The sequence below is a fragment of the Parus major genome, chromosome 10 (assembly GCF_001522545.3).
Source record: "Parus major isolate Abel chromosome 10, Parus_major1.1, whole genome shotgun sequence".
NCBI lineage: Eukaryota > Metazoa > Chordata > Aves > Passeriformes > Paridae > Parus > Parus major.
In genome coordinates, this window is record NC_031779.1 from 2,230,703 (window position 1) to 2,251,042 (window position 20,340).

At 50.8% G+C, this 20,340-nt stretch overlaps 1 protein-coding gene across 3 annotated transcripts in view; it reads left to right on the plus strand.

Moving 5' to 3' along the window:
* Positions 1 to 20,340, plus strand: part of LINGO1 (leucine rich repeat and Ig domain containing 1) — a 153,444-nt gene that overhangs the window by 84,707 nt on the left and 48,397 nt on the right. For 2 of the 3 annotated variants that reach the window (XM_015639131.3, XM_015639132.3), the window contains one exon: positions 9,189 to 9,274. The gene's annotated coding sequence lies outside the window, so the exon portion shown is untranslated. Of the gene's footprint in view, positions 1 to 4,749; positions 4,834 to 9,188; positions 9,275 to 20,340 lie in introns of those variants that run through there. The other variant, XM_015639133.1, reaches the window with a different exon arrangement.

Below are 20,340 nucleotides of genomic sequence, written 5' to 3' on the forward strand. Positions count from 1 at the left end.
GCCCTCCAGGCTCAGGGCTCATCTATCAGCGTAGTTCAAGACCTCTGAATTCTACCTGTTGCACATTTAAAGGCCAGAGGAGTAGATTTATGACTGTGGTCTGACCTGCTCTGGAACGGAAGCCAGAACTTGTCTCTGGCTGATTCCTTTGTCAAGTGTAGCAACTCTGGGTGCGCTCAGGCGTGTGGTTCCCAAAGACACGGGAGCTGCAGGGTCTTGGCTCTACTGGCAGGCAGCAGAGGTCTCCACGAGCTCCCATCTGTTCCTAGCTGGGGTGTTGGGAGTTATCCCTTTGAGTAAGAGGTGCTCCTCGAGTGCCTGGGCCTGCATTGGGTGTCACTGCCTGGGCTGGTCCTGGGGACTGAAAGTTCAAATCTCTCTAACACATGGTACCTCCAAGCAAACAGGAGGTGGTTATAGTGCCTGTAAATCCCTACAGGCAGGAAACACCCAACGTTTGGAGGGATTTAGGTGTAAATTCATGCAGTTAACTTTCTCAAAAGCATCTGTGAGCTGCAGGGCTGTCAGCATGATGCCAGTTGTGCTTTCCAGCGGGCCAGTCTCCCTGGGGCCCAGCACCCTGCTTGTGTTCAGGGGTGGGCTCCCACCCTTTGCTGCTTGTCCCTCTGCTTGGTCACAAGTGCTCCCTGTTGCAGCCCCTCTACAGCTGAGCTCTCAATGCAGCACTTGGAATTCTCAACAGAAGCCAAGGTGTGTGCTGTGACCTTAAGATCCACTCCCAGTAAATCCTTTTCTCCTCATCTTGCTTGCGTGTCTGTCAGATCATCTCTGCTCCCCCTTTCCTTGGCCACTTGCAGGAGGTGGCTGCCTCTGGGCCCTGTGCCTTAGGCAGGAATAGGCCTGTGCCAGCTCCCACCAAGTGCCATCCCCTTCCCTGCATGAGCTCAGTACAGTACATCCCTGGACCTGCAAGGAAAAGCTCCCGGTGACTTCCATCAGGAAACAAGCTGGCTTCATCCACAGGACCATGGAAGAGGGAAAGCACAGGGCAGGGCTGCCTCATCTCTGCCAGCACACTGGGGTTTGGCCTGTGCTGAAATTGGCTGTTCTAAGCATGGAGGAGGAGGAAGGAGCGGTGCTGGGTGGAAAGCCCTGGTGAGCTGGGCTTGGCATGGGTGTGGGAGGAGGGAAGGAGCAGTGCTGACTACGTCCAGGAGCAGCCACAGGAGCTTGTCACCATGTGTCACCCCCCTTTTGGCAGCCCCAGCCTGCTTGGCCATCAAGTGCAGTTAAAGGGCTGAGCAGGCACCAGGACTTGTTTTACCACCAGAAACTGCTTGATGCTGTAGGCAGCTGCCTTCTTGGTCTGTGTTATGCAGAGTCTGGGCAGGGATTGATCTGGGAGTTTATTTGGGGAGCAGATCCCTTGGAGTGCTGCCCAGGTGGTGATGGTGCAGTTTGTTGCACGAGAACTTTGCTAATTGGGCCAAGTTTCAGTATTTTGTGTGCTGTGCATCCCCTCCAAACAGGGCAGTCTCAGACCCTGGCTGGCACTGAGCAGAGCAGGCTGCTCCTGGGCCCCACTTGCCGCAGGTGCCCAGAGATGTCCTGGCATTGCTGGGCAGGGCAGTGAGCGGATGGAAGAACTTGTTTTCCCATCTCGATTCCTTGTGGCTGAGACTTCTTTTGAAAAGCCTTTCACCCAGAGGTGAAGTCACTCACCATGGCCACCTTCAGCAGCTGCTTCTCTGCATTGTGGGTTGTAAATGTCCCCTTAATTTAGTGCCTGCAGTGCACTAAAGCAGCAACCTTAGCACAGCCTCTGCATAATAACCAGAGAGGCTCTAGATCCTGAGCTCTGACACAGAGCGCTTTCCTTGACTGCTGTAGTCCCAGGGGCTGATGTCTCCTTTACCCCGGGTGCCTCAGCCTCCCCACCACTTTCTTTTGAAAGATAACTCCCTGTAAAATAGAGAGGTTTAGTCTAGTCCAGCTGGGCAGGTCAGTCCAGGCAGTAATGCACTCACATCCTAAATGTTTCAATTATTTTGGCTAAACTTCCTGGTGAAAGGTGTTTTTTTCTCCTTCACAAAAGAGGATAACAGCTCTGACCTTGAGGAGGGAAATGATGAGGGTTCAGAGTTCTTTCTTTTTTTGTTGCTATTTTTCTTGCAAAATATTCCAGTTGAGCAGGATTTTTTGCTTAAACAATTTATACCCAGTGGATAGATTTATTCTGTTCAGCTGCCAGCCACAAGAAAGCCTTGTTATTCCCTGTGGCATGGATTTCCCCCCCCTACCCCTCAATGCTCATAAATACTCTTTGCTAAATCTGAGTTTTTACTACTTGAAGCATGAAGGGACCAGGTACTCCTGCCCTGTTCTGATGCTGGAGGAATCAGTCTCCTGCACTGCCCTGACCCTGGGTAACCTGAGTGATGCTCAGGATCGGATATTAAATATCCCTCTGTCTTCCCACCCCTGATCCAGTTCTGTTCCCTTGTTATTTCCATCTCTCAGGGATAAAGGATCTGAAAAACAAAATACTTTTTGAACATCCTGGAACCAAGAGGTGCTTTGGAGACAACACTTCCGAATCCCACCTGGCTGCTACTTCCCATGCCTCTGCTCCCAGCCAACACCCTGCTGTCCTGGCTCTTAGCAGGGCAAAAAAATATTTCCTGGTTTAGCATCATTATTTCAAGGGAGGAGAGGAAAATGTGGAGGTTTGGTTTGAAATTGAGTGAATGTGGCAGAAATGCAAGGACTTGACAGCAGAGTTGGTTTAGATTGGGGTAGAAAAGAAATGAGGAGACTTGAAAGTAGGCTCAGAGGGAGGGGGAAAAAGGCAGTGTTTCCTTTCAAGCACCTGAAACCTGGCTGATGGGTTCCTTGATACTCTTTATGAAACCATTCCATATGACAAAGTCAGTTTTCCAGGCCAGATTTGTTGTTGGTTTGGCTGTGGTAGCTCCTTGTACCCCTGGTACCTGCCTCAGTTTCCCTTCATAGAATCACAGAATGTTTTGGGTTGGAAGGGACCTTCAAGGACACCTTGTCTCAACCCCCTGTCAGGGGCAGGGACACCTTCCACTATCCCAGGTCACTCCAAGCCCTGTGCAGCCTGGCCTTGGACACTTCTAGGGATGGGGCAGCCACAGCTTCTCTGGGCAACCTGTGCCAGGGCCTTCTGGCAGGAGGGAAGGATTCCTTCCTAATACATAATCTCTTCTTCCCTTGTTTGTAGTTTTTCCATGATGTTTGGGGCACTTCAGCTGCCTCATCTCTCTCTTTACCAGGGTGGGCTGATGCAGGGGACCCACATGGTGCTGGCAGCACCTTCCTTGCTCCACAGAGATTTAGCTGAGATCTTCAAACTCATTGCAGTGGTGAGCCCAAAACAGCATTCCTCCCCTCACAGGCAGCTCTGTCTCTCTGTGCTTTTAATTTGGAGCTCAGATTCTCAGTCTCCTTAACTCTCCACTAGTGCAATGTTTTAGGAACAGATGGGCTTAATTTCCGATTGCCGCCCCCTGAACTTGGGAGGAGGCTTGAGTTTGGAGCCAGTCTGCCTCTTGTTCTACCTGAGTCCATCCAGCAGGCTCCTGCCTGCCCTGCCCCTGTCCACACGGAGCCAAGGACCCAGCAAATTCCCCTCTCTGTGATGAGAGAGGCTCTCAGAAGTAAGATTTTCTCTCTCGGAGGATAAATCCGCCTCCATGTTACCTTAGCAGTGGCGACGGCTGAGCATCTTCTTATGGGTTGATACTGTTGAGATGCTTAGTCTAAGCTCCATCTAATCCTCTTTCAGGGAGCTATCGGGCTGGTGATCTCCTACAAACAGGTTTTCTGACACCAGACTCAGCATTTTGTGGTTTGTGATCATGCTGGAAGGGTGATGGTCCTGCTGTATTTCTGCTGCTGCTCCTGAGCTGAACCAGAGGTGAAAGGGAAAAGAAAACAAAAACCTACAAGTTTCTATCCCAAACACTGGTGGATTTTGGGTTTAGGTGTCTATTCCCACTTTCATAGCCTTTTGTGGCGTGTGATTTCCTTATCCAGCTTCTTGTGGAGCATGAATCAGATTTTTAGAACTGATTGTGTCTTATTAAAGCTTTGGGGTGGTTTTTTTGAGAGCACCCTCATGAATCTGGCCTGTTGTGCTTGTGCCAGTGTACCATGGGAATCTTGTCACTCTTTGGGAATCAGTAGAGAATGTAAAGCAGATTTAAAGTATTTCCATTTTCCTTCTGTGTGTTGAGGCCCAAAATTCAAGGCAGAATTTAGAGGTGCTGCAATGTGCTTGAAAACTTTTGGACTGTTGGACTTGGCAATCAAAACCTGATTCCTGCTTGCTGAGAGTGGGAGCCTTGTGTGTGGTTGCCCTCCATTATCACATTGTCACCCAGACATCTGCGTGAGGGGATGGAGTCACCCGGCAGCGCTGCTGGCACAAGGCAGCTGTGGGGACTGGCACCCAGGGCATGGGAGGCTGGGAGATTTGCTGTTGGTAAGATCTGATCAGCACCAGCCTGCTTGTTTGATCTCATCCCTGGGATCTGGTTTTGACCAGTTTTGGGATGGCCATTGTCCCTCCTGGAGCAAGGGGAGCAAAGCCCGTTCTGCTGCGGGGTGGGCTCCTGCAGGGAGCGCGGGCCGGTGGTGCGAGCGAGCGGTCCTTTGTGGAGAGGGCACCTCCTCACATTGTCCCCTGCCTCCTGTCTTGCAGGGCTGTGTGTCTGGGGCTGAGCCAGGTGCCCCCTGCTCCACGCTGGGTCCCATGAGACAGGCAGGACCACCCTGTCCCTCGCTCCCGGGGCCGCAGCAGCCGGCTCTGCCCCCAGAGCGGAGCTGCACAGAGCTGCTGCCACGGTAAGTCCTGGCCTTGCGCTTTCCTTTCCCAGGACGCTTTCCTGCGGAGGGATGTGCTCCATGTGTGTCCCCCGGCTGCAGCAGGGTCACAGTGTGGAGTGTGTGTGCCAGCCTGCAAAAACATGCTCTGAGGGAACAGCTTATGCACCAAAAAAATTCAGGTTTCAGTCAACAGACTCAGCTCACGAATTCAGGTTGTATTTAGCAAGTGGCTTTGGCTGGGAAAAAAAAAAAAAGTGAAACACTGAAAAGTTTGATTTTGACATTTTCAAAATGAAACCTTTCAGCCATCTGTTTCAAGATGACATTTCATTTTGAATTTTTTCTAGGTTTTTTTTTTTTTCCAGTGTGGGGGGGAAGCCACCTACAAACAAAATGAAAGCTTCACTTCAGCCCAAACAAAATGTTTCATTCAGCCCCAGATTATTACTGGAGCTTTAAAATTTGGCAAATAAAAAAAATTACTTTGGTCATCCTGAATTACTTTCTTTTCTCTGTTTAATCACCAGGACAAAAGACGAGTGTGTGAAGGAGTGGGAGCTGTGGGGCCCATAGCACGCAGCGTTGGGGGTTTTTGAGTGGGAGTTTGGGAAGAGCCTGTGGTGGCAGAACATGTTGTACCAATGACTTTGGTGATGGCAGGAGCCTGTGGGAGCCAGTTTTAGCTACAGCAGAAAGCTTGTGCTCGAGAGGAGAGCGTGCTGTGCTGAGCCCACCTGGAGTCAGCATCCTCCCAGGCTGTGGGGGTGGCCCCGGTGCCCAGACCTGTGCTGGGTGCCAGAGGTGTGTGCTGGGTATCACCCAGTGCCATTCCCTCTCTGCAGAGCAGCATCTGTGCCTGTTATCTGTTTTCCCCATCTGGTGTTTGGGAAAGCCCAGGTTGGGGAGATAAATGTGGTGCAGAAGGGACCTTCTGCTCTGCCCAGAACCTTTTCTGTAGCTCTCTTTGAACAGGAGAAACCACTCTGGGGATGGAGGAGAGAAGGGACTGGGAGGGGGGAGAAAAAGACCCTCCCTGTGGGGCTGCAGGAGAAGTTGCATAGGCTCCTCTTGGCCTCCTAATGGCAAGGAGGAGGTGATCTGACTCATATGTCCCAAATCCCATCGTGGCTGGCACCTGGGTAGCACTTCCACCACCCAGCACAACTGAAATTACCCAGTCGGAGAAAACAGCTGTGCTTTTCATTTACCACACCCTCTCCACCCCCAGTCTATCCCAAATGTGACCCTATCCAGTCACATAGAACTGCTGATGTGGAGGCAAGTGTTGGAAGGGGGCTGTGCTTGGTGGGGGCTGCTGGACTCCTTGGAATAGGGCTGTGCTGGCTCATGCCCTTTGTTAGGAAGGAGGAATGGAGGGCTGAATCATAGAAGGAGAATAGGAGAGCCCCAAAATCATGCCATAAACAAAATCTGTGCAGCAACACGGAGGGAGTGGGGGAAGGCATCCTGGGCTGATTTCCTGGGAGGAGTGTGCTGCTGGCACATCCTGGCTCCCCACAGCCTGGGTGTGCAGGACTCCCACTCCAGCAGGAAGGCTTCAAACACAGCATTCCAGGCAGGTGTCTGGGAGCATGGTGGGACATCAGGTGTTTGAGATCTGTTCACATGTGCTCCCATGCTTCTGTCAGCACTGGCTCCCTGCTGAATGTTGTAGGGTTGCTGCCTTTGTTGCAGAGGAAAAAAACTGGCTGTTCAGAGGTACGTGAGATCAGAAGGGATCAGGGTTGCTGCAGGTCTGAAATCTGTGTCTGCCCTTGTTTGGAGGGGGAGCTGGTGGTGCCCAAAGCTCTGTTGGCTGTTTTACAGGTGGCCATGAGCCCAGGGTGTGAGTGGCAATGCTGCAGAGAGGGTGGTAGAACCTCGTCCCTGTGGGTTTACCCCCCACATGGGGAATCCTTCCACGCTGCTCTGGGGAGAGTCTTTCCCCAGGCCCTTACTGGAAGTTCCCAAAACCTCCTGAATCATGTGCTTCTGGGTTTGCATTTAGTGTTCCTACCTTCTGTTCTCTTTCTGTTTTCATTTCTCCCTCTTTTCCCCCCTCCCTCCATCTTTATCAGTAGCTAATGAAACAGGCAGGGAGAAACCCGATTCGTACAGTAATTAAATTTACTTAGAGGGTATTCAGCTGGAGTAATGAGAAGTTTAATTCAATGATTAGTTTTTTCTTTCATTAATTAAAAATGGAACAACGGTGCAGTTACAGTGGGCTGCATTGATCCTCCTTGTGGAAAGCTGCTGATGGAGGAGGAGGAGGAAGGAAAGCTTTTCATTTTATCTTCTCTGGATGATCTTCCCCACACATGAATGCCTGTATTGTCCCCTGTTCCCAGCTGATCCCTTGGCCAGGTGTCCCTGAGTGATTCTAGGTAAGGGGTGCTTGGGGTGATGATGAGGAGAGCAGTGGCACTGTCCCCCCACACAGGTCCTCTCCCTGATGTGTCCCCAGCCTTTCAGTTTAAAAATGGATTTGAAATATTTCCTGTGGGTGGAAGATTGAAAAGCAGGTCCCAGCCCACAAGAAGTTTGGGGTGGGAGAGTTGTTTTCCATCCTTGCTGAACAGATTTTGAGCCATTTAAATATGTTAAACTCATAAACATGTTTTTAGTCTTTTAAAATAAGTGATGTGTGAAAGCAAAAAATAAACCAAATAAGTAATTTCCCATTTTTCTAATGCCTTCTGCAGGATCTTGAGCAATATTAGGACCTCAGATGTCCTCTGAAGCATGATTGGGCAGGTTCTGTTCCCCTAAAGTAGAGGCATTTGTGCTCCCAATTTTGACACAGACTTTTTTTGGTAGCTTTGGGGATTGTTGAGATCTGCTCATGTATGAGTTCCTAAGGAGGAGTAGACAGTAACAGGAATAACTCCCCAAAATACCAAGGAACCATTAATTGGTGTTACAGATCCTGTACGTGCAGGAGCTGTGTGCTTAAGGGGGCTGGGCAGGTGAGCAAGCACCACATCCCCCTCATCTGTGCCCTCCCTGCCCACCTGTCTGCCAAGTCACCTGCTGCTGGGGGGCCCTGTGATGGTGAGAATTACCCAAGGGCTGGGGCAGCAACACCTGGGTTTGAAGCCAGTGAGAGCCAAGAGCACTCAACACCTCTGGAAATCAGATGCTTTAGCTTTTCTTGGGTTACCTTGGGTGATAACTTCTTCAGGAAGGCTGGTGGGAAAGGGAGAGGCTCCTGGCCAGCCTAACACTGTGTCCATGTGCTGGGAAGACAGATGGAGTCCACTGTGGGACTGGAGCCCCTCCAGCAGTGTTTATACCTCCTTGAGGCTCCTCTCTGCCCCTTGTTTGTGGTGTGGCTCAGGATTCAGAGGAATGGCTTTTTATGGCAACAAAGGAGGAATACATCCCCCTGCTTTGACCTCGCCTCCAGAAACAGCAAAAATTTTGATGGGAAATGGTGAATGTGGGGCACTTCTTTCCACACCTGCAGGAGGGTTGCAGCTGAGTGCTTCTATCTCTAGCACATGCCTGGGCTGTGGTGGCAGAGGGAGGAAACCTCAGGTTGGGTAAATTGGGGGGGAGCCTGTGCTTCCCTCAGCTGGACTGAGCTCCTGGCATCTCTAAGGGCTCAGCCTGGGGCAGTCCTATGCCCAGGACTTGTGGCAGTGTTCTGGGCTGATCCTGGCTGTAACACAGCATCTCCAAAGCCCAGTACATCTATGGGAGAGCCCTTAAGCCCCCTGGGTCCATGGAGTGCAATGTCCCCAGTTTGAGCCTCATGCCTCATTGCTGGGGTCCTGAGCCACGAGAGGCTTTTGCAGCTCAGTGTTTTGGTGGTGTTTTGTTGATTCCTGTCCTCTGTGAAGCATTTGACTGGGATACACAAATGCAGCCAGGGACTGAGCTGCCTGGGGAGGCTTACAGGAGAAGCTGTAAGCCTGTGCTGACCAGTGAGTGAAATCTAGGCTCGTAATCAGCTGCAGCAGTGCCTTACAACAGTGTTTTTCCAAGGGGTTTTGCATGCATGTGCTTCTTCAGAGATCACTGCAAATGATTCCCAAGTGCTCTGGCCCAGATCTGTCCTGGTAGCTGTCAGCAGATCAATGCTTTACTAAGTACAGACCCGCTCTGTTTCCGTGGGAAAATGGTTGTCTTAAGCAGTTCATTTTGGGCCTTCCAGCAGCAGGGCCACTAAATTTTGGTAGTTGTGTTTTTCTGTCTGTAACAGCCTGATTTATAACTTTTAAATATCAGCTTGGATGAAGATTGAGCTTGCCTGAGCTCAGTTTTGGGAGGGAGAGAGGGAAAAGCATTCACAGCTTTTTAATTTCTGTCCTGCTTGCCTCTCAAATGCCAGGTTTACAGCCCTAATTTTGGTTTCCTTTTGCTCCCAGTGCATGAGTGGAAAGCAGAGGAGAGGCCAAAGCCCAGTGCACACCTGGCATCTGATTCCCCAGCACCCTGCCTTCATCTGACCCAGGTAGGCACAGCTGAGCTCGGAGCATTGCTGTATGTGATGATCACATGTGTTTGTTGTGTTGAGTCCAGGGCTGGACTGGTTTCCATTGCCAAAAACATGGTAAAAATGCCTTTTCCTTCCCCCTTAGTCTGGGGTGGCTTCCCAGCCCTCTTGGTGTGGCTGAGGCAATGTGGCTTCCAGCTAGGATCTGGGGCCAGGTAGGAAGTGTTCAGTCAGTCCATTGTGCCTGCACAGGGGCAGCATTTTATGGGGTGGGGAGGCCTCTAAGGTGAATATTTGGATGGTGGTGCTTTTGAGAAACGCCTTTGTGATTGGACTGTGTAGCTCTGCTTCGGAGGGTTTGCTCCAGCTCATGTTACCATCAGGGAGGGACAGACTGCCCACATGGGGGGAATTCAGCGTGGACAGCCAGACACTGCAGCCTGGGAATGCTGGGCAGGAGTGGTTTCATCTTCCAGGAGAGGGCAGGCGAGAGGGTCCTCACAAGCAGTGGTTTTTGTGATGTCTCTATTCTCGTTGCACAGCTTCTGCACGCTCTCCCCTGCTCAGCCTCCTCCCTGCACTCTGGCCGGGACAGTTAAAAGAGACAGGAGCAGGTTTGGGCTTGTTCTGCCCATCCCCAGCTGAAGTCTGTGAGCTGTCAGCCTGATGCAGGAGATGCGTGAGACAGCAAACATCAGAGCTGACTGGGTTGAGGCAATTTCCCAGGATGTCAGTCCTCGAGAGAGAATAAAAAGGATCTCTCTGTGAAGAGCAGGGTTTGGTTTCTTAATGAAAAAAAAAAAAAATTAGGATGATTCAAGCATCTTTCATCTGTCACAGCTGTGGGGAGGGTTTGTTGAAACTGGATGTTGTCCAAGGTAGTAGGAGATGGAGGATTGTGCTGGGATTTCTGTTCAACAGGAGTGATGGCACTGGGAGGGGCACTTCTACCTGGGGTAGAGCACAGGGGCTCACTTGGGATTGCCCAGGGGCAGTGTTCCATGCCTGGTTCAGGGAAAAGGGAACCAAAACAGTGAGGGAGAACTCTTTCACACTCAGATATCTAATTTCTCCCTTATGTTGTTCTTTGCTCAAAGCAAAGAGCAGGCTGCATAGGCTAAACCCAGTGCATGCAAAAAAGGGACCTGTCTTTACCTTGCCTTGCATTCCTGTGTGACAGGAGCCTGTGGAGAGGCATTTCCAGCTTTGCAGAGATGTATTTGTAGCTTCTTGTTGGTGTTTCCTGTTTTATGGTAATCAGGAATGAGCCCAGACGTCCTTCCCTGCTCCCACAAGTGCTCTGTGTGGATTGGACCTTGGGAGAAGCTGTGTGTGAAGGATGCTCCGAGAAGGAGCTCCCACCGTGTCAGGGCTGACAAAGCAAGTACAGGGACCATGGAAATAGCAGTTTTCTGTGAAAATACCTTTTCAACAGCAATCTCTGAAGTGCATTTATTTTTAGTGATTGTCTCTTAAAACAAAATTCTGCTGGGAAATGATCCTGCTGGTTAAAGTCCTCCTGAAAATGTAAGCACCAAGAACCATTTGCTCTGTGTTTGGATTTGGGTATTTTCTTTCAGTGCTCTCGGCAAAAACTGAAGGTTTTTTCTAAGAACAGTATTTAGAAAATTAGGTGGTTTTGGTTTTCCTTCTGCTTCTTCCTTTGAGAAAAGAAGTTATTTCCTAGGGAATTTGGGCTGGGGGGGGGGGGGTGGTCAATTTTCAGGGGTCCCAAACACCCCACAGACTCTCACCCTGCCCAAAAGCTTGGAGGGAAGCAGGATGGTGGTGCTGGGAGCAGGGATCCCAGCCTGAGCATCCAGTAGGCACATAAGACCTCTCCCCAAGGAGCCTGCAAACCTTGGGCTGGATGATGTGGTCAGAGGCTTTATTTAGTTCTGAGCCTGAGTAGATTTTTAATGCATTAATTTTTAGTGTTTAAACTGAGTAGATCTTTGAACTGCTGTGGTTTCTGAGGGATGTTTCTTTTCCTCTCTGACTGCATGTGCCATAAATGCTCCCAAAAAATTCTCCATGTCCTCTGTGGTGTTGCTAGCTCTGGTGATGTGGCCACAGACTTGCAGCAGGGCTTCCACTAAGCCCCTGTGGAATGTCTTGGATTTTCACTATTGAAAAGCAAGTTTTTGGCACCAAGGTTACATCAAAAGCCTGGTGTCCTCACAATGGAGAGGACATGCAGGAGTGGCAGCAGTGTTGGGGCTTTCCCCAGGAACAGTGGGGACACCAGGGCCATTCTTGTCTTCAGCTGGCCCAAATGCTGTGGTTGAACAGTGTGACTGGGAAAGCTGAGAGAGAGAACTGGGCTGGAGGAAGGAATGTCACAGGGGGAAAGGTGTCTGTGGTCTCTTTTGGAAGGTTGGCTACTTCACCAAGTAGGTGGTACAGTAGGGCCAAGGGAAGCCCTGAATTTTTCTGTGCCTTATCTGGTTCCCACCTGCCTTTCTGGCTTAAAACAGTTTTCTTCTCAAACCTCTCCAAGGGCAGACAAAGTTATTAAGATATTTTTCTGTTGATAAAAATAATTATTAATACTGACAAAATCTACCAAGCCAGGCAGGGAGGCAGGCTGCCCTGCCCAAGGGTGGCACCATGAGTGCATTTGGTGGATGCCACCATCACGGTCCAGCAGCTCTGCAGAGCCTGCTGGTGGGATTTTATGCAGAGTGCCTGATGCTCAGGGGCTTTCCAGTACCTGTGAGCTTTGGTGGGGACCATCAGGAGCATTTTGTGGCAGGAATCTGGGCACTGTGTTTGTGAGACTGGGAGGCTTCAGAGGTTTTCTAGCAGTTGAGGCAGCTCTCTCTTGTCTTGGGGTGGGAGATTATATCGTGTGCAAACACAGCTTTGGGATGTCACATCAATGTTAACTACAGGGAAGAAGCGAGAGCGGAGGTGGGGGTGCGTGGCAGTTTGTTTCTTTGGGTTTATGCGTTGATACTTTCTGCTTAATTGCACCCTGACATGCACCAAGGGGCAAGGAGGGGTTTTAAAGCAGCTTTTTGAAAATAAAATTACCTTCCATGAAATATTTAGGATAGGCTGACTGCTTTTTAAAGACTGTTCTAATTACTCCTGCAAGGCTTTCACTTCTCCTGATCTCATTGCACATGGAGAGAGGCAGCAGGAGTGTTTGTCCTGGTTGGCACTGAGGAGCTGGGATGGTTTGTATTCATAGGAATAATTTTTTAATAATAATTTGCAGGAGGTGATCACTGCATTGACCCTTGGAGATGGGTGAGTTGGGAGTCAGAGAGCTTGTTTGTTCCTGTGAATATTTGCTGGTGATGGACTGAGGGCTTGGAAGGGAGTGGAGGTAGTTTAGTGACATATGAGGGTATTCTAGAAATAAGAATAAAGCCCCTGGTGCACCCCATGGCTCCCTCCTGGCTGTGTCCTGCCTCCCGTGGCTGTGGGGAGCACGTGGCTTGCCTGTGGAGACGGGCTGCTCTAGGAAGTGCTCTCCCAGTGCTGTGAGGTGTGATCCAAAATTAGTATCCCATTCACTTGCTCTTAGCTGTGTTAGCTCTGCAAGGCTAATAGGGCTTAAAAAAAATAAAAAAGTCCCTTGTCACCAAATCAGCAGCTCTGACTCAGAACATGCAGAGGGAGCAGACTTGCTGATTAAGGCAAGGTTGATGTTTTAAGTGCTCACCCGGCCACAGCAGGGCCCTGGGACTTGCCTGAGAACCTCTGTCAAAGCCTGGGAGGGGTCCTTGGTTCCCATCTTGGTGCCTAAACCACCATGGGAAGAGGATGAAGGTGTAAGCATCAAACCCAGCCAAAGCACGGATCATTCCCAGTGCCGTGCCATGTTCTGCAATTAATCACTTCCACCCACACTACACCTTCTCCCTTCCTTAAATCCTCCCTTGCCTGGTTCTGGAGCAGGCAATGGAAGCAGCTCCAGTTTTATGAATCAATCAAAGACAATGCCTGCTTTTGAGGGCTGCTGATTTAGAGAGCCCTTTGCAAGCATGTGTGCAGTATGATTTCTTATCGGAGCACAGCTCTGGATGTGAGCTTGCCAAGAGGAGCTGTTCCAGCTCCCGGCCACATCCTGGGGAGACGGCCTGAGTGGTCCTTTCATCTACAAATAAAACAAACAGGAACAAAGAAGGCAGTAATATTGACTTTCATCATTGATATTTCCATTTATCTCATACAGTTACTAATAATTAGTATTTCTGTAGCTGGATGGGTATAGCTCATAATCTCACTGTTTCAGGGGAGCCTATTAATGTCACTGCCAAAACCAGGCAGGCATAAAGCACTGGACAAGTGCCGAGGAGGGATGGGAATGGAGCAGGGCTGAACCTGGAGGAGAGGTGCGAGGCTGTGGAGCAGGGAACAGTGGGGCAGCAGCACTGGGGAAGGACAAAATAGGGAGGGCCTGAGTCAGCACTGCTGTGCCTGTGGTGGGGTGGGAGAGCTGTGTGGGCTTGGTGAGGGGAGCTGGGCCTCATGGAGCATCAGCCAGCCCCTCGCTGCATCCTGTGGCCAGCTGGAGCACAGCTGTTCTCTGGGAGGGAAAGGCAAGACTGGCACTTTGTGCCAGTGGTGCTGGGGTGGAGGATGTGCTCCAGGTAGAGGCTCTGCTTAGATGCAGCCCCAGAGCCACTGCCCAGGGTGTGATGTGCCCCCAAACTATGGCAGCAACCCCCCATGTCTCCAGCACACTGGGATATGTGAGGAATATCCTATGCAGGGCGTATTCCTGATGGGTCTGTCCCCACGTGCCCAGGGCACCTGTGTGGTTCATGCACACACTTCCTGCAGCACCTGCAGCCTTGTTTATTTGCTGGTCCTTCATTAGTCATTCCCAGTTCTCTTTTAAAGCCACTTACAGTGCTGTCTGCAGGTGCCTTGTGCCTGTGTGTCCACATAGGTGGGCTGAATCTCCTCTGGGATTCCAGAGGAGGTGGGACACTGATGTTTCCATGCTGGTGCTGCTGCTTTCCTGTGTTACTGTGAAAGCTTTGACACACAACTGCTCTGTCAATCATCTGGGTCAGTCTGGAGGTCCATTTACTGCATCTGTGTTTTTAATTGTCCTGTTAAGTGTGCATCCTGACCCCTCCTGGGAGGGATGGCTTCTGGTGTGCAGCCTCCAAACATTACCAATTGCACAGGAACCGCTGTCACAGCAGCCGCAGGGACCTGCAAGCAGCGAATGCAAATGCAGGGCGGTGTTTTTATTAGGATTTAAATGAGTTTAAGACTGTTCAGAATTACAATGTGATTTGAGCCAGGAGGGGCTTATAAAACCGGTATGAGTTCATATATTACACAGTAAACATGCCCAAGCCCATGGCTCCTGCTGAGCACCATCCTCACCAAGGTGGGGAGAGCAGTGGGCAGCTGCTGGGGCTCAGCCCTGTCGTCCCAACATGTTCCCATGGGGAAAGGCTGTTTGGGATGGGAGATGGGCTGCAGTCACAGAGGTGGTTGTGCAGGGAAGCTGGTCCCTGTTAATAAACCTGAGCCTGTGGTGCAGTACAGGTGTGATCTCTGGCTGAAAGGCAGGGGTGCAGGAGGGGCTTGAGGTTTGGGTCAGGGTTACACTACTTTATCCATTCCTCCTGGTATAGCTACTCTGTGTTAAGGTGGCAAGGATGCCTCAGTACTGGTTTTGCTGGAGGATGCTGTGCAGGGAGTTGTGGCTTCCCTGGATGCTGGTGCAGCACAGGGCAGCCCTTCCCTGGAGCAGACCCCGCTCCAGGTATCTGGGAGCAGTGAGCTTTCTCCAGTTGGTGCAGGCTGTGCTGGACCCAGCTTGCACCTCCCTGGAGATCTCACAGCACACAGATCACTGCTGGTTGTACAGGCAGTGCTCATAAGGGCTTTAATGGCCATTAAAATAACCACTGGCAGCACAGGGCTCTGCAGAGATGGGTGGTATGAGAGAGCTGTACCTGTGTGCCCAGGAGTCCTTGGCCTCTGACACCTGGGAGCCACCACAGCGATGGAATTCTCATTTGCTTCCTCAGCCAGAACAGGAATGAAAGGGAAGCTTGAGCTATTGGCTTGGGATATTTGTGCTTCGCCTCGTTTCAGTGCTGTGCTTTTGATCTCTGAAGGATACAGCTGAATATTTGAATGAGAAACGTGGTTGTGTTGAAATCCTAGACAAAATGCCTTTTGTGCCTCCCTGCATGTTTATTTGCGTAAGAAAGTGTTTTGCTGGAGAAACACGGAAGGAGCTCGAGGGAGAGGAAGGAAGGCGGCGGTGAGAGCATTGGGGAGCTCAAAGTACAATTTCAGGACACTTAAGAGCCTCTTATTGTCAGTGGCGAGACAGCGACATCAGAGGCAGCTCAGGCAATTGTCTGAGACAAATTGCTTCGTTTGATGGCTTTGTTGGTACCTCACTGGTTAAGTTCCTGGGTTATATATTTATTATTATATACAAAGCACAGGAGAATTACAAAAATACATGCATATGTATACACATCTCTGAATCCATCGTTATCTCCCATGAATGACCTTGCAGGCAGGAAATAATGTCACCAGCCTGCGTGGTGCAGCTGGATGTTTGTTCTGTAGGTCCAGGGAGTGAGGGAGCCAGGCCCCTTTTGGGGCTCCTCACGCTAGGGAGCGGGGCTGGTGCTGTGTTTGCCACAGGAGGGAGCATTCCCCTCGTTCCCAAAAAGAAAGGTTTTGCTTGCTTCAGGAGGCACTGAGGGAAGAGCCTTTGACAGGTAACATGCTGCTAAAGAAAGCTACTATGCCCAGGGAGGGAAAATTGCTGCTGGTGCCTGCAGGAGAGGTAAAAGTGGAGGTGTGACACAGAGCAGCCCTGCTGCTCTGTCCTGCTTGGAGGAGAGATGGCAAAGCTGGATGTAAAGGCACCCTGGTGAAAAGACCCTCTGGAGGCATTTGGATTGCATTGGAGAGGCTCAGCTCCCCTGTTCCCATGGAGCCCTGGTGTCCCTGGGCTGTGGATGTGGGAGAAGGGGTTCTGTTCAGGGATACCTTGGCTGGGAGATGTGAACTGCATCCAACAGCCCAGATCAAAGACACCTCAGCCAGTGACATCCACCAGAAGGCCTTTAGTGCCCAGCCCTGGAGCAGGGAGATTTGCTCAAGGGACTCATTTCCTTGCCTGAATGTAAAAACTGTGTCAACTTGACATTCAGGAAATTTTGTTTAATACCTTTTTATTCATTTAACAGTTTAGCTAATTGCAATGCTTTTTTCTTTTTTTTTCTTTTTGTATTTTAGATACTTATTTTTCATTCATTCCCGCTTTGTCCTCATACACACTTTGTTCTTTAAAGCTATTTCATTATGGGTGTTTATTGCCTGTGCTGGTTCTCTGGGTGGATGGGGGAAGGAGGAGGGGTGCCCCAGCTGCACACACGTGCCAAAGCCATCGTTAGCTCTAGTGACACCAGCCTGTCTCAGCAGATCAGGACAAGATATCACAGAATTGTTTAGGCTGGAAAATATCTCTTAAGATCATTGAGTCCAACCACTAACCCACCACTTCCAAGCCCACTGCTAAACCATATCCCCAGAGACCTGCCTTTGTTTTGGGGTAGAAAGTGGCTAATGTCCTAGGGTTTCCTTGTGCTGTTTTCTCTGTGAATTAATTACTACTTTCCTTTAGTAAGAAAAATATCATTGGGAAGTTCCTTGACTTTTATTTTAGAGAACTGGGTAAATCCTTAGAAATACCCAGCTGTAAAGTGAAATGTCATTTTACTTCTCTGTTTTAGACTCACCAGCACTTAGCGGAAAATGTTTTCTTTGGTTAATTCTTACTGAATTGTCAAAAATATGAAAAGATAATAATTGCAATAATTACACTAATGGTAATGGGCTTTCACAGCCTTGGCTTTTACCACAGCTAATTGTGCTCATCCATTCCTCCTGTCTCCTCCTCACTCGGACATTTCCCCAGGCACAGAGAATCCCTACACAGCCCCCCGTATGTGACCTCCTTGCATCCAAACTTGCAGCAGGCCTGGCCCTGTTGTGTATGAACTCACCAAGTTCTGCTGGAGCTGCCTCTTCCTGGTATTATCCAGGCAGATGAGCTTGAGTTTAAGCTGGACCTGCTTCCAGGAGGTGCCATAGGACACACCTTTGTGCTGGGAGCCCCATGGCATCAATACCTGCAGCCTTTGGCACTGGCCAGCTGAGCACCAGGTCCAAACCAGGCTTCTTGTCCCGTTCCTGAGCAAGGCACACTCTACCTGTGTCCCTGTGGGTTGTTAGCCCAGTGCCCAAATAGATGTTTTCCGTGCTAGGAGCACTTTGCAATCCCTGTACAATCCTAGCTTGGCCAGTACGTGAGCACCAGCAAGGAACACAGCTGGGCAAAGATGTCAAGAGCTGTTACAGTGTGTGTGGGGAGCTTATATAAAAGGATCCATTTTCATTCCCCTGCTTGTCTGCTTCAGTCAAAATAGTGCTCCAGCTAAGAGGGTGCAGTGTCAGGGCTGACCGCAGCGAGCTAATGCATGGCTGCTGCGGCAGGCGCTCCATCTCCCCGACCGCAGCTGTCCCGGCCCTGCCACAACCCCCGGAGCCCACAGCTCACCCTGCTGTGAATCACAGTTCCCACGGAACTGGAGCTCCCAGGCTGCCAACCACAGCCCTGCCGGGCTCCACTCCCAGCCTGGGGAGTGGCTCTCTGGTGCTCTGCCTTCCCAGCATGAGCAGGAGCCACCCTGGGAGCTCACAGCTGAGCCTCTGCTGCAGGGGCCCTTGGAGCAGCGCTGTCACATCAGGGATCTCTTTCTGCTCAGTGCCACGTGTGTGCACATGGGCACACGCGTACCAGAGCGCCCTTGAGGTGTCTGGCACCTGGTGTCTTCATCTCCATTATTTAGAGGCTGTGAAGAGCATCTCAGTCCGCCTGTCGCTACGTGGGCACGTTGTGGGACCACTGGGGGGTGACTGGCTGGCTGGAACCGGCAGGGACTAGGAAATGGTGCCTTAGGCAGAGGGCACAGTGAATGCTTGTGTGCTCAGACTACCTTAGCCAGGGCAGGGTGACAACTGTGTAGCTGAACCTGTGCTACGAGTCCTTGGAGATGTGATGTGGGGAGATGAGCAGTGTGTAGGGATCTGTGCTTCCCTTCGTCTTCTCCAGTATACTCTCATACATTCCTTGGCAGGGCTTGTCTCACCTGGACCCTTCCTGTTGAGCTGGACCCTTCATCCTGGGCACTTGGCTTTTTTCTGCCACTGTGTTGGGTAGCAGACATGCTCTGTATGGCTCAGAGGGAGTAATGTATGTGCCCCCCTGCCTGGACTTGGCAGAGGCCCACAGATGCTTTGGGCAAGCCTTTGCTATTGTATTCTTCCCTGTTCTCCCTTAAAAAGTGCCTCCTCAGGAGGTCTGTGCTGAGGCTGTGTGCTTGTGGAGAGTAGTGGCTGTGCTGACTGCAGCAGCTGGGAGGCTGTGTTTGTCTAGGAGGTGGATGGGGATGGCTCTGCCCTCCAGCAGCCCTGCTCCATGATCAGGACCCGTGAGGAATCATCCTCTGGCCAAGGCACCGTGTCTTTGTTCTCTGGCTGCAAAATTCTCCTTACTGAGGGCTCCATGAGCAGAGCCTGGTACAGGAACAGGCAATATGAATCCTGAAACCTCAATGCACCGAGCAATTTTCATCAGAGGTTTTTACACCTTGCCTTTCTCTTCTCTCTTTTCCCCCTCATTTCTCCTCAGTTAGGTCTCCCAGGCTTTGCTGGGTAGCTCACCACCACCCCTTGCCTGTCATTGGCACAGCCAGAGCAGCTGATGGGGCTGCGGGGATGCAGCGGAGCTGCAAAACTCTTCCCAGCACTGGCTGGACTGAGGCAGAGGCCACCAGCCATCTCCCACCCCATCCCTCTGAAATGTCACTTGCTTTAAAATGCACTAGTAGTTTAAAATAAGAATAACCTGCTCCAGGGCTTCTTAAACCGTGGAATTAAATATGGTTCTAGTCTCTAGGCAGAGTCTGACTCTTCAATTCTAAATCTGCTCAGCCAAGCGAAATATTGCAGGGGGAAAGAAATCAATATTTCTCGTGCCCGGCACAGAGAGGAAACTGTCTGTGTGTGGCTGCAGGCGTGCAAATGCAGATGTGCACACACATGAGGCTGGGGTTGGGAGGGTGGCAGAGCTGAGACTCGGGATGGGGAGAAGGACACGGTGTTTGCAGTGCCAGTGCTGTGTGTGCTGTTCCAGGAGAGGTGTGGGGGTGAATCCATCTTATTCAGGTGTGTGACACAGCTGGGGTTCCCTCCACAGCGTTCCCAGCACAGCCTTTTAGACAAGGAAACACAGTTTTTTTCCTCTTTCAAGAGGAGTAATTTAGTGGCCAGTCAGAGAGAGGCTGTGAGCTTATTGCAGAGCAGGTGCATTCTGCACGTCCTGGTTTCTGGTACCTGGTGCATGGAGCTGAGCTGTGCAGGAGATGGGAATAATCAGGGATTCTAGCAGAGTGAAGGACTTTCCCAGTGACCCACAGGCCCCATCATTTGGAGCATGGAAGTGGTCGAGATAGTGAATGGATGGGGTGCTTTTGCTGTCCAGCCCAAGGACTGATCTGGATGCATGCAGCACTCTGTGACCTATGGTAGCATATCCTGGGCATGGCTGTCCTTGTCCATGGTGTTTCTCTTGCCCAGAGGACATAGTGTGTGGGGCATGGCCCCTGGTGTCTGCTCTGGGAGCACTGATGAAGATTCCCATCCTTCCCTGCTGAAGGCACCTACAGCTGGGGTTGTACTTCAGGGGCAGGTGAAACTGGTTTTGCCAGGTCTGAGTTCTCCAGGTGGTTTCTGTCCAACCTCTCTCCCCTCAGTCACTGCTTTGCAGAGTTCTGGTGTTCCTCCTCTCTGCTCCTCCATGGTCTGTGGTGGGAGGAGGGAGCTGTGCCGAGGTGTTGGGATCAGGGCTAGAGTAGGATCTCCATCTACAGTGGGAAGGACAAATGTTATTGACCTGCTCTGGCATCTGACCAAACCACAGACTCTCACCCCTCCCAAAAAGCCTCTCTGATAGCTTAATTTCTTAATTGCTGTCTGTGATCAGGATGTCAGCTCTGGCTCTCCTCCAAGATCTG